The 16,513-nt window shown below is 38.2% G+C and overlaps 1 non-coding gene across 1 annotated transcript; it reads right to left on the bottom strand.

Annotated features, from left to right (window-relative positions):
• Positions 1-1,739: 1,739 nt before the first annotated feature.
• On the bottom strand, positions 1,740-1,847 carry LOC112738558 (small nucleolar RNA R71). The gene has a single exon (XR_003169512.1). It is a non-coding gene; the product is annotated as a small nucleolar RNA R71 (small nucleolar RNA).
• Positions 1,848-16,513: the final 14,666 nt, after the last annotated feature.

The following is a 16,513-nucleotide window of genomic DNA, read 5'->3' as shown; positions in this document are numbered from 1 at the left end:
TTTCTCATATGCATTTTTGAATTATTAATGTCTCAAAATTAAAAATTTCTAAGTTTGGTGTCTTTCATGTTTTTTTTTTCTTCAAAATTTTCAAAAATAAGTTCTTGGTGTTCATCTTGACATTCAAAGTGTTCTTGGTGTTCATCTTGACATTCATAGTGTTCTTGCATGCATCATGTGTTTTGATCTAAAATTTCCATGCATTGTGTCTTTTTTTGTGTTTTTCTCTCTCATCACTAAAAATTCAAAAATAAAAAATATCTTTCCCTTTTTCTCTCATAAATTTTCGAAAATTTGAGTTGAATTTTTCAAAACTTTTTAAAATTTAGTTGTTTCTTATGAGTCAAATCAAATTTTCAATTTAAAAATTCTATCTTTTTCAAATCTTTTTCAAAAATCAAATCGTTTTCATTTTTCTTTTATGATTTTCGAAAATTTTAGATTGATTTTCAAAATTTTTTTCTTATTTTTATTTCATATTTTCGAAATTAATGCTAACAGTTAATGTGATTGATTCAAAAATTTTTAAGTTTGTTACTTGCCTAATAAGAAAGGTTCAATCTTTAAACTCTAGAATAATACCTTTTTAGTTTCTTGTTAGTCAAGTAATCAACTATGATTTCAAAATCAAATCTTTTTAAATTTCTTTTTCAAATCTTTTTCAATTTAAGTTTCAATCACATCTTTTTCAAAATTTAAATTCAAAATCTTTTCCATTTTCTTATCTCTACAAAATTTGATTTTCAAATCTTTTTCAATCAGCCACTTAACTTTTTGTTTGATTCTTATCTTTTTCAAAACTATCTAACTAACTCTCTCTCTCTCTAATTTTTGAAAATCCCTTCCCTCTTTTTCAAAATTCCTTTTTAAATTAATTAATTGTTTTAAATTTAATTTAGTTTGATTAAATTTTCCTTTCTTAATTTTTGAACTTTAATTTTTATTTTTTATTTTAAATTCAATTTAAAAACAAAATTACTTTTATTTTAATTTATTTAATTTTCGAATTTTTCTTCTCCTCATCTCTTTCTAATTATTTATTCATCTACTAACACCCATTTTTCACCCAAGAATTCGAACTCATTCTTCTCCCTTATGTTTGGATTCTTATCTTTTCCTTCCTCCATTATTCTCTTCTTACTTACATAAGGAACCTCTCTACTGTGACAAAGAGGATCCCTATTATTTTCTGTTCTCTTCTTTTTCATATGAGCAGGAACAAGGATAAGAACATTCTTGTTGAAGCTGATCCTGAACCTGAAAGGACTCTGAAGAGGAAGCTAAGGGAAGCTAAAGCACAACTCTCTGGAGAAAATATGACAGAAATTTTCGAAAAAGAAGGAGATATGGCCAAAAATAATAACAATGCAAGGAAGATGCTTGGTGACTTTACTGCACCTAATTCCAATTTACATGGAAGAAGCATCTCAATCCCTGCCATTGGAGCAAACAATTTTGAGCTGAAACCTCAATTAGTTTCTCTGATGCAACAGAATTACAAGTTTTATGGACTTCCATCCGAAGATCCCTTTCAGTTCTTAACTGAATTCTTGCAGATCTGTGATACTGTTAAGACCAATGGGGTTGATCCCGAGGTCTACAGGCTTATGCTTTTCCCATTTGCTGTAAGAGACAGAGCTAGAATATGGTTGGACTCTCAACCTAAAGACAGCCTGAACTCTTGGGATAAGCTGGTCACGACTTTCTTAGCCAAGTTCTTTCCTCCTCAAAGGCTTAGCAAGCTTAGAGTGGATGTTTAAACCTTCAGACAGAAGGAAGGTAAATCCCTCTATGAAGCTTGAGAGAGATACAAAGAACTGACCAAAAAGTGTCCTTCTGACATGCTTTCAGAATGGACCATCCTGGATATATTCTATGATGGTCTGTCTGAATTATCAAAGATGTCATTGGACCATTCTGCAGGTGGATCCATTCACCTAAAGAAAACGCCTGCAGAAGCTCAAGAACTCATTGACATGGTTGCAAATAACCAGTTCATGTACACTTCTGAAAGGAATCCTGTGAGTAATGGGACGCTTCAGAGGAAAGGAGTTCTTGAAATTGATACTCTGAATGCCATATTGGCTCAGAATAAAATATTGACTCAGCAAGTCAATATGATCTCTCAGAGTCTGAATGGATTGAAGGAATCATCCAACAATACTAAAGAGGCATCTTCTGAAGAAGAAGCTTTGATCCTGAGAACCCTGCAATAGCAGAGGTGAATTACATGGGCGAACCCTATGGAAATACCTATAATCCCTCATGGAGAAATCATCCAAATTTCTCATGGAAGGATCAACAAAAGCCTCAACAAGGCTTTAATAATGGTGGAAGAAACAGGTTTAGCAATAGCAAGCCTTTTCCATCATTCACTCAGCAATAGACAGAGAATTCTTAGCAGAATCCATCTAGCTTAGCAAATATAGTCTCTGATCTATCTAAGGACACTGTAAGTTTCATGAATGAAACAAGGTCCTCCATTAGAAATTTGGAGGCACAAGTGGGCCAGCTGAGTAAAAGAGTCACTGAAACTCCTCCTAGTACTCTCTCAAGCAATACAGAAGAAAATCCAAAGAGAGAGTGCAAGGCCATTGATTTAACCATCATGGCCGAACCTACAAGGGAGGAGGGGGACGTGAATCCTAGTGAGGAAGACCTCCTGGGACATCCAGTGAGACCATAGAGATTTCATTGAACCTCCTTCTGCCCTTCATGAGCTCTGATGAGTATTCGTCCTCTGAAGAGGATGAAGAAATTACTGAAGAGCAAGTTGCTAAGTACCTTGGTGCAATCATGAAGCTGAATGCCAAATTATTTGGTAATGAGACTTGGGAAGATGAACCTCCCTTGCTCACCAATGAACTGAATGCATTGGATAGGCAGAAATTACCTCAAAAGAAACAGGATCCTGGCAAATTCTTAATACCCTGTACCATAGGCACCATGATGCGCATAAACTAGTTATGCTACGATTTAGGAAATTGCACGATCGGCAAAATTCCTTCCGGCAAGTGCACCGGTTATCGTCAAGTAAAAACTCACAATAGAGTGAGGTCGAATCCCACAAGGATTGGTTGAGTGAGCAATTCGGATTAGAAGTGTGTTCTAGTTGAGCGGAATCAAGATTGAGATGAGAATTGCGGAATGTAAAATTGGCGGGAAAAGTAAATAACAAGAAATTGAAATGGCGGAATCTTAAATTGCATGAATTAAAGAGCAGAAACTAAATTGCTGAAATTAAAAGGGAATGGGGGTGATTGCATGAATTGAGTTGCAGAATGTAATGAGAAGATGTAATCAGAATTGGGGGATTCATTGGGTTATAGGAGATATTGAGATCTCCGAATCAAAACATGTTTATCTCTTCCTCAAGCAATGCGTTCATTGAATTTTGCTTGGCAATCTTATATGATTGGATCCCAATCCCTTGGCTCACCAATTCTCTCTAAAAATGAACAAATTCCCAATCCCTTGGTTTAAATGTTCATAAGAAGAGATGATGCTCGATCACTGATTATACCACACAGTTTCATGAACCACAATTTGGTAGGATTACATGTCACAATATCCATCCAAACCCCAATCCAATTCACTGTGAGAAAGCTTCTCTAGCATGAATCCTCCATTCCTTTCCCAAGGTTCCGAAGGATTCCAATTATGGGTAGTTTCTTTCCCAAGACAACTACCCAATGGAATTAGATCGAGAAGCTTTCTAACAAAATTCAAGAGAAAAGATTGAAGAAGAAGATAAAACTATTATTGATTCATTGAATTACAATAGAGCTCCCTAACCCAATGAAAGGGGGTTTAGTGAGTCATAGCTCTGAATTCAATTACAAAGATATGAAAACTAGCTAAAAGTGAAGGTAAAAGTTCTCCCTAACTTAAATTCTATCCTATTTATGCACTTTCTATATTGAGCTTCTGTTGTGTTTCTTGGGCTTTGAGGCCTCTCCCTACTTTCCTTTTGCCTTGGGTTTATGATCCATAATCTTGATGAGGGTGTTGATCCAAATTCTGTAACATTCATTGAGCCAACTTAGTGAAAATCAAATAATGACACATGACTCAATAAATTGAGATTTCAAACTCATCAATCCTTCAGGCCCAATCCCATAAACCATGATATTCAATTGGGTTTCATACCAGAGTAAGTTTAAGTTAATGTTTGTGCTCAAAGACTAACTTAAACCGCACTATTTTTGGCCCAGAAACCTTTTCCAAGAGTGGCGTTTAAGTTGCAGTTTAAGCTTAAACTGCAGCTTAAACGCCAGACACTTCCAGTGAGGCCTTTTGTAGAAGCACGTTTAAGCTTCAGTTTAAGGTTAAACTGAAGCTTAAACGTGGAAATGGAAGAAGGCAGCCTTGGAGAGTCATGTAGTCGAACACGTTTAAGCTTCAGTTTAAGGTTAAACTGAAGCTTAAACGTGGAGATAGGAAGGGCAGCCCTGGAGGTCGAACACGTTTAACCTCCAGTTTAAGGTTAAACTGGAGGTTAAACGTGGAAGCTTAGAAGGGTAGCCCTGGAGGTGTCGAACACGTTTAAGCTCCAGTTTAAGGTTAAACTGGAGCTTAAACGTGGAAATGGAGAAAGCAACCCTGGAGGAGAAAACTTGGTCGAGCACATTTAAGCTCCAGTTTAAGGTCAAACTGGAGCTTAAACGTGGAAATGGCTCCCTGGTGCACTTCCCATTTCTGGCGTTTAACCTCCAGTTTAAGGTTAAACTGGAGGTTAAACGTGGAACTCCTTCCTGAGTGGCATTCTCATTCTGGCGTTTAACCTCCAGTTTAAGGTTAAACTGGAGGTTAAACGTGGAATGCTTCTTTGGTGAGACTTTCATTCTGGCGTTTAACCTCTAGTTTAAGGTTAAACTGGAGGTTAAACTTCAATTCCAGCATTTCTTAGCCTTCATGATTCTGGCGTTTAAGCTCCAGTTTAGGCTTAAACTGGAACTTAAACTCCACATGTGGATATTCAAGCTTCCTTTATTGATTTTGTTGCTTCCTTGCTTAGCCTCTTCTTCCCTGAAATCATCCAAACAAATGCATCAAAGTCTTGCAAAATTTCATGAGAAATCTTCCATTCATAGCATTCAAGTAATATAACTAAAACTCATGGAATTTGCATCAAAATCATATTGTTTGGATGGTTCATTGCTTTGTTATTCTTTTAACCATTCTTGGTTACTTTAAGCTCAAGAAAATGCATAAAACCACTAAAACTAATAGAAAAATACTAGTGAAACTAGCCTAAGATGCCTTGGCATCACAACACCAAACTTAATACTTGCTTGTCCCTAAGCAAGTCTTGAGTTATTTAAGAAGAAAGTATGAAACAGAAAGCAATTACATTGGCTATACTAGCAAGCATTTGAAGTTCCTCAGAAGGGTTTTATGCAGAAAGTTGCAGCATCACTTTTTTCATTCTTATCAGGTAAGATTATCACTTTTTCGTTGCATCCATCAAACACTGCTATGGCCTCTTGTTATTCTTATGTCCTTGGCACTTTTCTCTTCTTTGTTTTTCTTTTCTTTTTCTTAGAGCTTCTTTTGCTCCTTGTTTGCTTAGTGTCATGTGTTGCACAAGCCTTTGGCATTTTCTTTTTCTTATTAGTGCACTACACATATCCACTTTAGGCATTTTAGTTCACATTTCTTCTTGAGACATTGATGCCCAGCACCTCTTTGTGTGACTAAATGTTTTGTATTTAGGTTGCTCTTGATAATGGACTTTTGGTTGATAATCCCGGGTTAGTTAACCCAAGTTACCAAGTGTTGAAACACTCCTCAGAACCTATTCATCCAAGCATATCCTTAATACATAAACACCACAGGCATTTGTCTCAGAAGTTCAAACCATTGGTACCTAGCTTATTTTCTCAATTTTTTTTTTTTGCTTTTTGGTTGCCCTTTTTCAGTGGCTTTTTCTTCTTCTTTTTCTTTCTTTTTCATGGCCAAAGACATTTATTCATCAAGATCCATAGACAGTTTTCAATTTCTACACAAAGAATGATAATTCTACACTCTAATTCCAGTGATCTGACTAAACAATCAAGCATGCATACCACCACTTAATTCTACTTGATTTGTCACTAATTTAGCCAAGTTACTTTTGTTCAAACTTTTCTTTTATTTTTGGAAACAGAACAAGCATGGCAAGCACTTGTTTAAGAAGGTGAAGTTATATCCAAACATCTAGGCATTCACTTTATTCAAAGCAATAAACAGACACTCATACTAAAAAAAAACTCCACATAACACTTAAATGACTTATGATGAAAGAAAGCTCATAAAGACAATCCACCAATGATCATTTGATTATTAAGCTTTTCATAACTCTCTTCCCTAAATACCCTCTTCACACCTTTTCATAACTCTCTTCCCTAAATACCCTTCACCAATCACCTCAATCACTCTTTCCCATCACCTCTTCACCACTCACATCCATCCTCTCTTCCCCATAAACCCCACCTACCTTCAAAATTCAAACTATTTTCCCTTCCAAACCCAACCCTAATGGCCGAACCCTAAATCCCATCCCACCCCTATACAAACCCCTATTTCCTTCTTCGTTTTCACACAACACAACCCTCTCTTCTTACCCTTGGCCGATTACACCTTCTCCCTCCATCTCCTCCATTCTCTTTCTTCTTCTCCTTTTTTCTTTCTTCTTTTGCTCAGAGACGAGAAAACATTTTAAGTTTGGTGTGGTAAAAGCATAGCTTTTTATTTTTCCATAACTATTTATGACAGCTAAGGCTAGAAAAACATCTAGAAAGAGGAAAGGGAAGGCAATTACTTCCACCTCTGAGTCATGGGAGATGGAGAGATTCATCTCAAAGGTCCATCAAGACCACTTCTATGAAGTTGTGGCTAAGAAGAAAGTGATCCCTGAGGTTCCTTTCAAGCTCAAAAAGAATGAGTATCCAGAGATCTGACATGAGATCCGAAGAAGAGGTTGGAAAGTTCTCACCAACCCCATTCAACAAGTCAGGATCTTAATGGTCCAAGAGTTCTATGCAAAAGCATAGAACACTAGGAACCATGATCAAAGTGTGAACCCGAATCTAAAGCATTGGCTCACCATGGTTCGGGGGAAATACTTAGATTTCAGTCCGGAAAATGTAAGGCTGGCATTCAACTTGCCAATGATGGAAGAGAACGCACGCCCCTACACAAGAAGGGTCAATTTTGATCAAAGGTTGGACCAAGTCCTCATAGACATATGTGAGGAAGGAGCTCAATGGAAAATTAACTCAAGAGGCAAGCCGGTTCAATTAAGAAGGCATGACCTCAAACCAGTGGCTAGGGGATGGCTAGAGTTCATTCAACGCTCAATCATTCCTATTAGTAACCGGTATGAAGTTACTATAGATCGGGCCATCATGATCCATAGTATCATGATTGGAGAGGAGGTGGAAGTTCATGAGATTATACCTCAAGAACTTTACAAGGTGGCTGACAAGTCCTCACTTAGGCAAGGTTAGCCTTTCCTCACCTCATATGCCACCTCTGCAATTCGGCTGGAGTTGACATAGAGGGAGACATCCTCATTGAAGAGGACAAGCCCATCACTAAGAAAAAGATGGAGCAAATAAGAGATCATGGACCTCAACAAGAGCATGAGGAAATTCCCCGCCATGAAATCCCTGAGATGCCTCAAGGGATGTACCTTCCTCCACAAAACTATTGGGAGCAAATCAACACCTCCCTAGGAGAATTAAGTTCCAACATGGGACAACTAAGGGTGGAGCATCAAGAGCACTCCATCATCCTTCATGAAATTAGAGAAGATCAAAAAGCTATGAGGGAGGAATAACAAAGGCAAGGAAGAGACATAGAGGAGCTCAAAAACACCATTGGTTCTTCAAGAAGAGGAAGACGCCACCCTCACTAAGGTGGACTCATTTCTTAATCTCCTTGTCTATTTATTTTTCTGTTTTTCGTTTATTATGCTTTATGTTTATTTATGTTTATGTCTTATTACATGATCACTAGTGTTTAAGTGTCTATGTCTTAAAGCTATGAATGTCCTATGAATCTATCACCTTTCTTAAATGAAAAATGCTTTAATTACAAAAGAACAAGAAGTACATGGTTTCGAATTCATCCTTGAAACTAGTTTAGTTATTTTGATGTGGTGACAATACTTTTTGTTTTCTGAATGAATGCTTGAACAGTGTATATGTCTTTTGAAATTGTTATTTATGAATGTTAAATATGTTGGCTCTTGAAAGAATGATGAAAAAGGAGACATGTTATTTGATAATCTGAAAAATCATAAAAATGATTTTTAAAGCAAGAAAAGCAGTGAATACAAAAGCTTGCAGAGAAAAAAAGAAAAAAAAAAAGAAAATGGCAAAAAAAAGAGAAAAAGAAAAAGAAAAGGCAAGCAGAAAAAGCCAATAGCCCTTAAAACCAAAAGGCAAGGGTAAAAAGGATCCAAGGCTTTGAGCATCAGTGGATAGGACGGCCTAAAGGAATAAAATCCTGGCCTAAGCGGCTAAACCAACCTGTCCCTAACCATGTGCTTGTGGCGTGAAGGTGTCAAGTGAAAACTTGAGACTGAGCGGTTAAAGTCGAGGTCCAAAGCAAAAAGAAAAGTGTGCTTAAGAATCCTGGACACCTCTAATTGGGGACTCTAGCAAAGCTGAGTCACAATCTGAAAAGGTTCACCCAATTATGTGTCTGTGGCATTTATGTATCCGGTGGTAATACTGGAAAACAAAGTGCTTAGGACCACGGCCAAGACTCATAAAGTAGCTGTGTTCAAGAATCAACATACTAAAGTAGGAGAATCAATAACACTATCTGAATTCTAGGTTCCTATAGATGCCAATCATTCTGAACTTCAATGGATAAAGTGAGATGCCAAAACTATTCAAGAGGCAAAAAGTTACTAGTCCCGCTCATCTGATTGGAGCCAAGTTTCATTGATATTTGGAATTCATAGTATATTCTCTTCTTTTTATCCTATTTGATTTTCAGTTTCTTGGGGACAAGCAACAATTTAAGTTTGGTGTTGTGATGAGCGGATATTTTATACGCTTTTTGGCATTATTTTTACATAGTTTTTAGTATGATTTAGTTAGTTTTTAGTATATTTTTATTAGTTTTTAATAAAAAAATCACATTTCTGGATTTTACTATGAGTTTGTGTGTTTTTCTGTGATTTCAGGTATTTTCTGGCTGAAATTGAGGGACTTGAGCAAAAATCAGATTCAGAGGTTGAAGAAGGACTGTAGATGCTGCTGGATTCTGACCTCCCTGCACTCAAAGTGGATTTTCTGGAGCTACAGAACTCCAAATGGCGCGCTCTCACTTGCGTTGGAAAGTAGACAACCAGGGATTTCCAGCAATATATAATAGTCCATACTTTGCTTGAGATTAGACGATGCAAACTGGCGTTTCACGCCAGTTCCATGTTGCATTCTGGAGTTAAACGCCAGAAACAAGTTGCAAAGTGGAGTTAAACGCCAAAAACAGGTTACAAACTGGCGTTCAACTCCAAGAGAAGCCTCTATACGTGTAAAGCTCAATGCTCAGCCCAAGCACACACCAAGTGGACCCCAGAAGTGGATTTCTGCATCATTTACTCATTTCTGTAAACCCTAGTAACTAGTCTGATATAAATAGGACCTTTTACTATTGTATTAGACATCTTTGATCAGTTTTATGCTATCTTAGACCTTTATGGGGGCTGGCCACTCGGCCATGCCTGGACCTTGTTCTTATGTATTTTCAACGGTAGAGTTTCTACACACCATAGATTATGGTGTGGAGCTCTGCTGTTCCTCATAAATTAATACAAAGTACTATTATTTTTTTATTCAATTCAAGCTTATTCCGATTCTAAGATATTCATTCACATTTCAATATGAATGTGATGATCGTGACAGTCATCATCATTCCCAACCTATGAACGCGTGCCTGACAACCACTTCCGTTCTACCTTAGATTGAATGAATATCTTTGGGATTCCTTAATCAGAGTCTTCGTGGTATAAGTTAGAATCCATGAACGGCCATTCTTGAGATCCAGAAAGTCTAAACCTTGTCTGTGGTATTCCGAGTAGGATCTGGGAAGGGATGGCTGCGACGAGCTTCAAACTCGCGAGTGCTGGGCGTAGTGACAGACGCAAAAGGATCAATGGATCCTATTTCAGTATGATCGAGAACCGACAGATGATTAGCCATGCAGTGACAGCGCATTGGACCATTTTCACTTAGAGGACAGGATGTAGCCATTGACAACGGTGACGCCTAACATACAGCTTGCCATAGAAAGGAGTATGAATGATTGGATGAAGACAATAGGAAAGTAGAGGATCAGGAGGAACAAGCATCTTCATATGCTTATCTGAAACTCTCACTAATGAATTACATAAGTATCTCTATCTTTAATTTACGTTTTATTTATATTTTAATTATATTTTAATTATCAAATATTCATAACCATATGAATCTGCCTGACTGAGATTTGCAAGATGAGCATAGCTTGCTTCAAGCCGACAATCTCTGTGGGATCGACCCTTACTCACGTAAGGTTTATTACTTGGACGACCCAGTGCACTTGCTGGTTAGTTGTGCGAAGTTGTGACAAAGAACTAAGATTATGAACGTGCGTATCAAGTTTTTAGCGCCGTTACCAAGGAATGAACTGTCACGATTTCTGCACACCAAAGCTACAACAAAGCATGGGAACAGGGATGAAGGGGAGATCCCTGCTCCACCTCCACCAAAACCAGTCTTGAAGCCTTATGTGCCAAAGGCACCATACCCACAAAGACTGGGAAAAGATGGGAAGGATGGCCAGTTTTCTAAGTTCCTAGAGATCTTCAAGAGGCTCCAAATCAACATACCATTTGCTGAGGCATTAGAACAAATGCCACTCTATGCCAAATTTTTGAAGGAGCTTATAACCAAAAAGAGGAACTGGAAGGCAAAAGAAACCATAATATTGACTGAAGAATGCAGTGGCATCGTACAGAAGAAGCTGCCTCAAAAGCTGAAAGACCCAGGGAGTTTTCAAATCCCCTACATCATAGGGGACATCACTATTGAGAAAGCTTTGTGTGATTTGGGAGCTAGCATAAACCTTGTGTCCTTAACCATGATGAGAAGGATGAAGTTTGAGGAAGCCAAGCCAACAAGAATGGCATTCCAATTGGCTGACAGAACATTTAAGTTTCCACATGGGGTGGTGGAAGACTTGCTAGTGAAAGTAGGAGAATTCATTTTCCCTACTGATTTCGTTGTGCTGGACATGGAAGAAGAGGCCAACACGTCAGTTATCCTAGGAAGACTATTTCTAGCTACTGATGGAGCCATCATTGATGTTCAGAAAGGGGAACTAGTCTTGAGATTGCATGAAGAGAAAATGGTCTTCAACGTCTTTAAAGCAATGAGTTACCCCAAGGAATCCATAGGAGAATGCATGCTGGTAGACACCATGGAATAGATAGTTCAAGAAGTCTTGGAAGAAGAACAATGTGGAGGAACCATTGAGCTGGAACAAGCACCAGATGGAGAACCACCACAAGTAATCATGAGAAACTCAATCATGCCAACCACCACAGACAACAAAGATGCAGAGTCACCAAAACTAGAGCTGAAAACCTTACCACCCAGCTTGAAATATGCATATCTGGGTGCTAACAACACTCACCTAGTGATCATAAATTCAAGTCTGAGTAAGGAACAAGAAGAGGAGCTTATCCAAGTGCTGAGACAACACAAGGATGCCATAGGTTGGACACTTGCAGATTTAAAAGGGATCAGTCCTTCAATGTGTATGCATAAGATCTTACTTAAAGGAGATGCCAAACCTTCAAGAGAACAACAAAGGAGACTAAACCCAACTATGAATGAAGTAGTTCAGAAAGAAGTGTTGAAATTGTGGCAAGCAAGGGTGATCTATCCCATCTCAGACAGCCCTTGGGTAAACCCGGTGCAAGTAGTCCCTAAGAAGGGAGGGATCACTGTTGTGGCAAATGAGAAGAATGAATTGATACCCACAAGAACAGTGACCGGATGGCGTATGTGCATTGACTACCGGAAACTTAATGAAGTCATCCGAAAGGATCACTTTCCCCTACCTTTCCTAGACCAGATGCTTGAAAGATTGGCAGGACATGAGTATTATTGCTTCCTGGATGGGTATTCGGGCTACAATCAAATTGTTGTAGACCCCAAGGATCAGGAGAAAACTTTATTTACTTGTCCATATGGTGTCTTTTCTTATAGGAGAATGCCCTTTGGATTGTGCAATGCACCTGCAACATTCCAAAGGTGCATGCTCTCCATTTTTTCAGACATGATTGAGAAGTTCATAGAAGTATTCATGGATAATTTTTCTGTGTTTAGGAACTCATATTCTGATTGACTATACGATCTTGCTCTTGTGCTAAAAAGGTGTCAAGAAACCAACCTGGTTTTAAACTGGGAGAAGTGCCATTTTATGGTAACTGAAGGGGTGGTTCTTAGTCATAAGATTTCAAAAGATAGCATAGAAGTGGACAAGGCAAAAGTGGAAGTAATTGAAAAATTACCTCCACTATGCAATGTCAAAGCAATCAGAAGTTTTTTGGGATATGCTGGGTTCTATAGGAGGTTTATCAAAGACTTTTCAAAGATTGCAAAATCCCTTAGCAACCTACTTGTCTCAAATACTCCCTTTGTTTTTGATAGAGAGTGCATGGTAGCCTTTGATGAACTTAAGAAGAAACTCTCCTCTGCACCTATTATAGCACCACCAAGCTGGGATCTTCCCTTTGAACTAATGTGTGATGCATCTGATTTTGCTGTTGGTGCTGTTCTAGGACAGAGGAAAGATAAGCTAGTATATGTTATTTATTATGCTAGCAAGGTCCTTAATGAGAATCAAAGGAACTATACCACCACGGAGAAAGAACTTTTAGCCATAGTTTTTGCTTTTGATAAGTTTAGATCATATCTCATTGGCTCAAAAGTAATTGTGTTCACTGATCATGCAGCTGATGCATGGAAAACTTGTCTCATAACAAATTTCCTTTGGCAAGTGTACCGAATTTGTCGTCAAGTAAAAACTCACAATAGAGTGAGGTCGAATCCCACAGGGATTGATTGATCAAGCAACTTTAATTAGAGGAATGTTCTAGTTAAGCGAATCAGAATTTGAGTTGAGAATTTGTAGAAAATTAAATGGCGGGAAAGTAAATAACAGAAAAGTAAATGCTAGAAATAAGAGCTGAATGTAGATGACGGAAATTAAATTGCAGAATCTTAAATGGGAATGGGGAAATTGCTCATGAAAGTAAATGACAGAAATTAAAGAGAATGGGTAAGATCAGAAATGGGGGGTTCATTGGGCTCAGGAGATGTTGCATTCTCCGGATCAATTTCATTTTCATCTCTTCCTCAATCAATGCACTCATTGATCTCCTTGGCAATCTTAAGTGATCGAATTACAATTTCTTGTAATTCAATCTCTCAAATCTTGATCAATAGCCAATTCCTTGGTCAATTGCTCATGAGAAGATATGAAGTATGGTCACTGATTATACCATATGCATTTCCCAAATCAAGTGTTGAGAGGATTATAATCACATATCCATCCAAACCCAATTTGGTCCAGCATAAGAAAGCATTTCTAGCATGATCTCTTCATTCCTCTTTCAAGGTTCAGAAGAGATCCAAGTTTGAATAGCTTCTTTTCCAAGATAACTATCCAATTGGATGAAGATCGAAAGCTTTCAAGTAAAATCAAGAGAAAAGATAGAAGAAGAATAATGAAAACTAGTATTGATCCATCAAATTACAACAGAGCTCCCTAACCTAATGAAAGGGGTTTAGTTATTCATAGCTCTGGAAAATGAAAACAAAGATGGAGAATACATGATGAAACTAGAGTGCAGAGAAAGTAAAATACAGAGAGTAATTCTATGCCAAGAGGCTCCCTATAATTTCCAACTCCCTTTTTAATTCAAAGCTACGCCTATATATACTACTCTTCTGTTCTTCTAGTTGGCTCTTCAAGTCTTGGGTATGGGCCTTTGGATCTTGAGTTTGAAGCAGTTTTCTTCTTCATTGGGCTTGGCTTTACTTGCAGAAAGAAAGTGTGAAGTAGGCAGAGACTTTAGCTCAGGACATTAGTGGTGTTGACGTTCAGTGAAAATATGGGTTCGAGAACGTTAGTGACAATCACCTTTTTCACTAACGTTCCTCACCCAAGTAAGAGCCACGTTAACTTCAACATTGGTGGCACAAACGTTGCCACTAACGTTGCCTCTATGCCCTTCGCACACGTTACTGGGACTTACCTTTCCCAGTAACATTGAGAAGTCTCCCCCTTCCTTACGCTAGAGTCCACGTTAGCTTAGTTAACGTGACTCTTTTAACGTAGGCTTGCCAACCTTCGAGAACGTTAGTGACACTTACCATTGTCACTAACGTTCCAATGTGCCCCTATTTCTCACGTTAGAGTCCACGTTAACTAGGTAGTTAACGTGGCTTCTAACGTGGCCATGCTAGCCATCTCCAACGTTAGTGACAAAGTTGAGTGTCACTAACGTTGGCTCATCATTCCCTTATCCACGTTAGCTTCCACGTTAACTAAGTTAACGTGGGAGTTAACGTGGCTCATAGTGGCTTGTGTGGGCTAATTCCAACGTTAGTGACAATGTTAGGTGTCACTAACGTTGGCGATCACCTCCCTTCTTCACGTTAACTTCCATGTTAACTAAGTTAACGTGGGAGTTAACGTGGCTTATTGGGGCTTGTGTGGGTTCTTTCCAACGTTAGTGACAATGTTTGGTGTCACTAACGTTGTCGACCACTTTGTCTCCTCACGTTAGCTTCCACGTTAACAAGGTTAACGTGGAAGTTAACGTGGCTTATTGTGACTTGGCCAATGTTAGTGACAAAGTTGAATGTCACTTAACGTTAGAGGCCACGTTAACTAAGTTAACGTGGCAACTAACGTGGCCACTCATGAGCTTGGTCCAACGTTAGTGATAATGTTAAGTGTCACTAATATTGGCTCCATTTCCTTTCTTCCACGCTAGAGTTCACGTTAACTGAGTTAACGTAACTCTTAACGTGGGCAATAATGGCTTCGAGAGCGTTATTGGCAATTACTTTTCTCATTAACTTTGCAGGTTACTCCCATTCCACGTTAGTGTTAACGTTAGTGTAACTAACATAGCCACTAATGTGTTTCTTCTTTGCTTCCTTTGTCCTGAAATCAAGCAATAAAGTGCATCAAAGTTCTAGTCCAAGTCATGGGAAATGCAACATCCAATTTGTCCTTAAATTCATGCAAAATCCTCATGAAATCATGCAAAGTGCACAATCTATGCTTGAATCAAGAGGTAAGTGAATATCTACCCAAAACTAGCTTATTTCCTAAGGAAATGCATGAAACTACCCTAAAAACAGTGAAGAAAAGGTCAGTGAAACTGGCTAAAATGCTCTGGCATCACAACACCAAACTTAAAGCTTGCTTGTCCCTAAGCAAGTACTGGAACAAGAGAATGATGAATGGAATGCCAAGAGAAATGAGTCAATCTTGTGGAAGCCATGTTCCTGGTTTTATGGTGGTTTCATGCATAGCAACTTAGGTTCATTCTTGGCTTTCAGACCTTTATCATGTCCTAGAATACTCACTGTGATTGCATCCCATGAGACTTTTATTCATTGATCCTTTTGTTGTTATTTCAGGGCTTATTTTTGTTCTTAAGCTAAGTGCTCTGTAAGGGGGAAACTCTTTAAAATAAGGTTTCAGCCAACACTCCCGAACCAGTTGGTTCAAGGTGCTAGGTGTTGAAGCACCCCTAAGGACTTATTTGCTCAAGTCTCTCCCCTATACATACACACCACAGGCACATAGTTTATTTATTTTCTTTTCTTGAGACCTTGGTGTCCAGCACCTCTTTGGGTTACTAAATGCTCTGTGTTGAGGGTTACTCTTGATAGTGGACTTTCAGCTGATAATCCCGAGTTAGTTAACCCAAGTTACCAAGTGATAAGGCACCACAGACACATGCCTCAAGATTAAAAAACATTGGTGCCTAGCCTTATTGCTTGTTCTTTTTCTTTTATTTTCCAACCTTTATTGTTCTTTCCCTTTTTCTTATTAGGATCTTCTTATTTAGCTAGTCTCATGGGGTATGTCTCAAGCATAGTATTCATGACAGATAGTTGTCCTCCCACCTTATGGTTGAACTAACTTAGCTAACTTATGACTATACCATAAACTCATGAACTTATTCCATAGTATGAACTCCTCTCTGGTCTTTAAAAACACTCATTCTCTTTTCATTTGATTTAAAGGGACAAACATACAAGTAAGCAAAGTAAGGGTGCAGTGACATAAAGACCAGCAAGCATAGACCTCTTCAACTCAAAACTTAAAAGATAGAAATAAAGAAAAAGTTCAAACTATTATGGAAGCATGTTCTATTTCACACAAGATCTTCCTTATTCAAAGCATAGAAAAAGATGGACCAAAGAAGGGATTCCACCACCTTTTA

The sequence above is a fragment of the Arachis hypogaea genome, chromosome 13, assembly GCF_003086295.3.
Source record: "Arachis hypogaea cultivar Tifrunner chromosome 13, arahy.Tifrunner.gnm2.J5K5, whole genome shotgun sequence".
Taxonomy (NCBI): Eukaryota; Viridiplantae; Streptophyta; class Magnoliopsida; order Fabales; family Fabaceae; genus Arachis; species Arachis hypogaea.
The sequence above is the reverse complement of the archived record's forward strand: the minus strand, read 5'-3'. Positions and strand labels throughout refer to the sequence as shown.